This window comes from Takifugu rubripes, chromosome 7 (genome assembly GCF_901000725.2).
Source record: "Takifugu rubripes chromosome 7, fTakRub1.2, whole genome shotgun sequence".
NCBI classification, from domain to species: domain Eukaryota; kingdom Metazoa; phylum Chordata; class Actinopteri; order Tetraodontiformes; family Tetraodontidae; genus Takifugu; species Takifugu rubripes.
Window position 1 is genome coordinate 3,769,739 of NC_042291.1, and position 7,369 is coordinate 3,777,107.

The following is a 7,369-nucleotide window of genomic DNA, read 5'->3' on the forward strand; positions in this document are numbered from 1 at the left end:
AAAGCTTCAGTGGTGTTGCTGGTTTAAATAGCCATCATCACAAACATGTTCTGGAACATCTGTGCTACACATGTTGGCACTGCCAACAAAGACTGAGCTACATTCACAAAACCTTTGACTGCTGGGCTCTCGTTAGCTTTGCTTAGCTACTGTTAGCAGTAGTTTGCTCCCTTCATCTCAAAGTATATGCTTTTTAATTTTTTATACTTTATTACAGGCTCATCTGGGAAACAAAAGGTTACAAATTCAGGAGTCGTTATTGTTTCTGTTAGCATTAATCAGCTCCAATTAGCCTAAATTATTTGTGCATGACTTTACATAGTTAATATCAATAGACAACATTAGCTTCACTTAGCCTATTCATGCGTGTATTTGCTTTTGTCTATGAATAAATATTTTAATATGGACTGTGTGTATTTGATGCTGCAGTATTATGTGAAACAGCACTCAGGGTCTACAGAAACAGATTTATGTACAGATAAAAGATTATGTACATCAGCTGTGGACTCGAGGAGAGATCAAGGTCATTCCAGGGTCGATCTAGTTCACAATAGAAGTGGATTCAAAGGAGATGTAAATAGGATACAGAAGGAAGGAGCGGAGCATCCGCTGCAGTCTTTCTGTTTTCAAACATGTTTTTACAAGGCTTTGCTTCATCTTTGAGGGCTTCTTTAGGAAGAAATGGATATGAATCAGGGTTAATCATGAGATCCTACCAGAAATGTGTCGCAGCCGCAGAAGACAGAGAAATCCTGGCTGCCACTACTGTAACTGCTGTCCACATGGCTGTCTGAAACACTCAGGAGGCAGGAAGAGCACGAGTTCACGCACCAAGAAGATGTTTCTAAACCTCGGAACCACGAGTTAAACGACTGTGATCACTAACGCAGAGATGCGAGAGCAGAACCCAGACCACGTTCTGGAGGACGAGACCAGAAAACAGGCAGCAACAATGGCTGTTTTTAATCTGTTGCGGCTCACAGACAGAGCACAGCTCTTCGCAGTTTGATTCATGTTGTTTTGTCTTTGCCGGCGGAAAAGTCAGGCATGGAAACTGAGCTGGAACGTTCCTCTGCTGGATATCAGACATGACAAGTCAAACATGAGAAACTCACATGAATAAAACTCAAACTGATGCATCGTGTTTTACAAGATCTGCCTTTTAGTCTGGTCCCAGGGTGTGTGTGTGTGTGTGTGTGTGTGTGTGTGTGTGTGTGTGTGTGTGTGTGTGTGTGTGTGTGTGCAGGAGAGAGAGCGTTGCAATTAGAGCAAATCATTGTCTCACTCATTTCTCATCTCTCTGATGGCCTCGCTAGTGTTCCATGGACACCACTCATGCATACATGGTGTGTGTGTGTGTGTGTGTGTCCCTCAGGGTGTGTGTCAGCCAGGAGGCCAGAGCCCCCCCGAACAAAGCAAAGCACGTGTGAGCAGGTCAGACAGGTTGTGAAAGCAGGTGAGGAATGAATCAGGACGGGCTTGATGGGTTGAGCGTTGGAGGCAGGATGGCTTTTAACTCCATCCTGCATGTGGCCAAAAACACCTTGTTATTCTGAGCTGCCTGAAAATTTAAAAAAAAACATGCTATCAAAGGAAGAACAGAAGCGAGAGGCTGAAACTGGAAGCAGCTTCCAGTGAGATCAGCAGTAAAGGTAAACAAGATGGAGTCATCTCGTGCTGCGCGTGTCAGACGTGATGACAGAACTCATCAGACAAACTATTTTTATACTACAATGCTATTTTCGACCATTTAAGGTGAGAATGTGGAAGGGGAATTATGAAGTCAAGGACATGAGAGAGAGAAAGAGAATTATTTCCAGCGAGAAACAGGAAATATCGTGAAAGGTTGAAGTCCAGGCTATTATTGCCACTCAGTCAAAAACAACAATCACAAATCTCCCTATCAATCATTGAATGCAATAATCGCCTCTGCATTGTGACAGTTGTGACTTTGATCACAGTATAATGGTCAAAGATCTGGAGGTATTTCACACAATTCATGTCCAAGTCTGTTTTTGCTGGATATTTGGCTGTAAAAGATTGAGCAGAGTTTCTGAGTTTTACCTGATTACTTGATCTAGAGCCTCCCCCAAGTCTACTTGATATAAATTCCTGAAACAGAATGCATATTAATGTAAGCAGGTTTTATCTGGAACATTTCTGTGAGCTAGAAATGCAGAACACACCTTTGGATGATTCACAACATAGAAACAGATAGAATCAAATATGTTGGTTTTTGAGGCTTTTACCTATTTATTTCTCTCCTTTTATCACATTTGCAGGAACGTTACTTTCCCCCGACAGAATAAATCGTTGTATAATGCATTTTATTGCGGGATATCTGAAACACATTCTTAAAAACTACAATACCCACAGTTCATCGCTCACCCGTACTTCCGGTTGATGGCTGCCGGTAGAGACGTGTCTGACAGCTTGTTTTGTAGTCCACTCTGGAAGGTATGATTTTTAAACGTTAACGTTTTCACTGAACGTCGAATGTGTTTTAAGGCATCTTTTGTTCTATCCGAGTCTTGACGCTAACCGCAGCTGAGAAAGCGCCATCCAGGCTAAGCTAACATTAGCTAACTGGCGTCAGTGACTTGCTCAGCTGTTGTCGCACACTTTTACAACATTTTCCTACTTTACATGTACAATAGCGACATAGTTTACACAATTCTAACCTGTGACAAAAGGTCTTTCATGATCTTCCATTGCCGTTTAATCTGTATCTCAGAATATGCCGGCTTTTTTCTGCACTGTGAACTTTCATTTCCACTGAAGTTGAAAGCGAGACAGCGCAGTTTGTTCTCAAGTGTAGTGACTTCGTTATTAGCTAGTAATATTCACCGGTGACAGGAGGACATGTTATTACTGATAAATATGAAATCAATTTCCCACCATTAGAAGATTAAACACACGGTGAAACACGAAATTGAGCGTTTCTCTGCAGTCAACGCAATAAAAGTCACCTCAATTAAAGTCACGCTTCTCTATTAAACATGCTGTCCTCTGTTTCAGAAAGGGACATCTGTGAGACCAGTGGAACCAGTAAGCAGCCATGTCCCCCTCCACGTCTGACCGGAGCGCTGCGCTCCTTCTCTGTTGTCAGCAGGAGGGACGATGTAGCTGAGCAGCGCTTTGACCTGAAGGTGAGGACAGCCCTGATGTCTGCGTCCTGCCAGTCCTCCAGGTCGCTCAGGCTCCAGCACAACCCAGCCCGTCAGTAGTTAGCATGTCCAAAAATTAGGCTGCCCTCCTGCCAGTGTGGATCTGTGGTGTAGGAACAGAAACACATCTGTCATGACTGCTACTGCACTGATCATTACTGTCCACACTGGATCATTGCCCTCCTGTCCAAGTTGTGCCATAATCTAGCATCAGACAGTGTCAGGATACGTACACTGGCACAGATTGATGGCTGCATCACCTCCTGACAGTCCAGACAGAAGAGAAGAGCTTGTTGTTAGTAACTTCTTGGTCTGTGTTAAAGTTGTAGCGATGCTAACTCTGGCCACGTACTTCCTTCTTTACAGGTGACTCTGCTTTTCTAAACGATCACACAGAAAGTCACAGTTTTGCTGCTGGTCCTCACAGAGAAGCACTTTTTGTTTACCATCTCTGAATTACAAGGAAAAGCTGCTGCCCAGCCTGCAGAAGGGAGCTGAGTAATGGGTGTTGTTGTTGAATTAAGAGCACATTTGTCCTCCTGTTTAGATGAAACGGCAGAAGAGACGGAGCTGTTTGCCAAAGAGGGCTTGACGTGGCAGAAGATTGTCCATTTCTGCACCCAGAATCGGGACAAAGCTAAGCTGCAGGCTGCCAATCAGGAGCTGAGAGTCTGCTTTTGGCAGCCAACAAATTGGTAATTATTTCCTCTACCTGAAATCCACCGACACTTCCCTGCACCGATTTTCATGCATTTGTGTTAAAAACCGATAAAGATAAATGGCTTTTATCATCTGTTTTCATCTTCCAGCCAGGGTTGAAATGTGGCTCCAAAGCCAGAATAGCTAAAAAATGACTTTGATCTCTTAGAAATGTAGCGTTTTTTTTTTAAATCATGTCCTGTACCGTGTGGTGTGTGTGTGTGTGTGTGTTGTGTGAGCTCTTATATTTCTCAACAACCTGTGATGACGTTGTTCTCTGGTTGTATCAATGCTGATTTTTCTGGAGGGTTCCGACTCTTCATTTGAGTGACCATCCAAAAAATAAAACGCCACTTTGAAAAGGCCAAAACAGCCATTCTGCTGTGATTTGAACATGTCCATCTCTTTTCTAATTGGCCCATTCTTCCCGGTGCTTTTTGTGTCAACACTTAGTGTAGTTTCTCAGAAATTGAGGGACAGTGTCTCAACTGTGTCCCCGTAGGGATGGACCAAAGATGTCGGTGTCCACATGTGAAGTGCGCATTGTTAGCGTGCGCTCGCCACCAAGCTGAAAAACGTTTGTGAGCACCACCACATCTACGTTTACTGCCACTGAGCAAAGACGACGGGCCAGCTAACGTTTCTGCTCCAGCCCAGAGGAGCAGCAGCTGTAAAGACTGCTGCCACACGCTCCCTGTGCTGGCTTTAGTCATGCTAGCTCAGACTGGTGCAGCTGGAACTTCTGACAGTCTGATTAAAAAGGAAGGCATTAATTAAGGGATTGTTCCCTTCCAGAAGTGTGTCACAGGGTAGAAACATACCTGCACTGATGAAAGATCCTCGCAGAATTGGTGCTTGCCTCTGTGACAATGACACGTGCATGCAGCAGGAACAGAGCATTGAGCTAAAGATGTTGTATGAAGGCTGAGAAGCTGCAGGATGCCACGATACAGCCAGAAGGACGCCTCCCTGGCTCTGACTGCTTTAGCTCGGTGTGTTCCACGCCTGAAGGGTTGGATAACAAGCTGTTTGCTGTGTGTTTTTATCTTCTTTTTCAGTGGGATCTGAACACGGTCAGGAGGCCGTCGAAAGTGCCGCCAGTCTTCCTTTTTGAGATCTTCTACAATAAAGAGCACGTGGGCACAGAGGAGACCCGCGCCATCAAACATATGTTTGGGCCGTTTCCGTCGTCTGGGGGCTGAAACCTCCTGCTCCTCTGTGGCTCGGCTGGTGGTTTCGCTTGGAGACGCTCACGTGGAGGACTTTATCCAGAGCTCCCGTCGCACCACTCAACGAGGCTCCACTTTTGGTCGTAACATTGCTTTCTCCTACGAGTGCTATACTCTGGACCCTCTGGAAGACCTGAACTCCTCAGGAGTCCACGATGAGAAAGATGGTTTGGACTTCATGAACTTTCTCAACATCCAGCAGAGCGGGCGAAAGGAGCCGGAGAAGGAAGGGATGTTTCCCTCGGGGAGATCTTTGACCTCTGGGGATGAAAACCTCCTTCACAGTGAGGTAGAGAAGTATCTGAACGGAGGCAACATGATCTCATCCAGCCCAGAGGAGCTGTACACCTCCCTGTTTGAAATGTTGGCCTCCCAGAGGAGCGACGATGAGCTGCAGAACGAGGTTTGTCTCACAAGGGAAACCCACTCTCTATTATGGATCTGCTAGGACCTTGACCTTCATCAGGAGGCCTCTCGGGTTTATCTTGTCATGACTGTTTGGCCAAGTTGGCCTTTAGCTTTGTCCACCGCTCAACCCGCCAGTGACCTTTTGGAGATATTACCAACTCCACCTGTCCACAGGATTGGAAAGCTAATGTGGTAGCCCTCTGAGGCTGACACCTATGAGGGACGGTTTAAAAAAACCACAAGAGTTGTAATCTCCAACCCTGGACACACTTCAGGGATTCTTGTGTTGGACCCACGGCCATAAATCAGCAGAAAATGTAATTGACAGTCATTGGTGGAGAGAGAAACAGAACTGTCAGAAGATCTTCTCTCAGTGCAGGAGAACATGCTGACAGAAGGCTGATGTGATCTCGAGCCCCCGTGTGGCCACTTTCACTGGCATCACATTCATCCCCAGCCACCTTCTGAGCCCGAGCGAGCTGGGATTGATTAGAGCTTTGACTGCAGCTCAGCGCAGCTCAACAAATTGTCGCAGTTCTGTTTGTTTTAATGAGCGGAGCAGGATGGTCTTTGATGGGACTCCTCTCACTCTTAAACCCTCTCAGATAATAACAGTAGCTCCGCTTCAGCGGCCCTATGGGCAGCATCACGTAGTTGACATTTGGAAGCCGGCCCTCTCGCTGACGTGTTTGCCCCCGGAGCGGCCCGTGTGCCAGGCTGGTGCTGTGCACCTGCAGACCTCCCTCAGCTCTGCCTGCGTTCAGATTACAGGCTCCTCACTTTGGAGCTCCACACATATTATTTAACTCTCTGAACTGTGCCTGCTGACATTCTGCTAAGTTGTACTTGAGTGAGCAAATGCCCGATACCGTTTATGGATTTAGTTTGTGTGGAATGCTGGATTTGGTGACGTGTAAAGGTTCATGTCTTCATCCCTCTTGGCTCTGAGCTCTGTTTTCCAACTATGCTGGCACCTTGCACGTGCAGGGTGCACGGCTGCTCCTGTGGACGAGGTTTGTCCTTGTTCTCCTGTCGTTTGCTGAGTGGCAGGTGGCCGAGGGCTGCGGCGCCTTCTCCATTAGGACCGCTGTAATCGGCAGGTGTTGTGACTGGGCCGTAGCACCTGTCTTCACGTTGGGCCACACCTCCCTGTTATTCTGACTTTCTCTGTCTCCTTCCAGCTGTTTGAGCTGCTGGGTCCAGAAGGTTTGGAGATGATCTCAACTCTCCTTCAGAAGAGGCTGGAGGTGGTCAGCTCGCTCGCCAACGTCCCACCAGACAGGAGCAGTTACACAGCAGGGTCAGACTTCATCCCTCCCTTCACCGTTCTTTCACTTGATTCGGAATTGAACTTACTTCAAGTCTGTTTAGCTTGCTTAGCTTAACTTTGGAAGAGCTTTTCTAAAATCCAGTTTAGTGACAACAGACTGTAGGGACACAGAGGAAGTCACCTGACTCACGTCAGTTGCGTCATCGTCGAGCCCGCTGACAGGTTGCAATGACCAATTCAGTTCAGCTTTATTTATATCGCATCTATTCCAATCAAACTAGTTTTCTCGGCAGTTTGACAGCATGATTTACAGAATCTAAAACTGTTTGTTCTAGCTAAAACCGCAGCCTCCCTGTAAAGACCAGTGTATTATTGATTAAATCTGTGAAGGCGCCCCAGAAAGAGGGCCATTTATTTCTGCCCCCTCTGTTGAGTAAAACTGTACGATGCTGTTGAATGGAGGTGAAAACGAGCGGCTTCTTCTGCTCTGTGCTGGTTCTCTCGACCTGTCAGCCGTCCTGCCGCTCAGAGGTTGGCCGAGTTACTGTGAGATGAAGTTGTGTGAGTGTTGCAGGGCTTTGCTGGCTGAGCTCTAC

The 7,369-nt window shown here is 46.4% G+C and overlaps 1 long non-coding RNA gene across 1 annotated transcript; it reads left to right on the plus strand.

Moving 5' to 3' along the window:
• The first annotated feature begins 2,372 nt into the window (after window positions 1–2,372).
• On the plus strand, window positions 2,373–6,802 carry LOC115250415 (uncharacterized). The gene is made up of 5 exons (XR_003888964.1): window positions 2,373–2,457; window positions 3,019–3,149; window positions 3,715–3,862; window positions 4,925–5,498; window positions 6,685–6,802. It is a non-coding gene; the product is annotated as an uncharacterized lncRNA (long non-coding RNA).
• The last annotated feature ends 567 nt before the right edge of the window (window positions 6,803–7,369 follow it).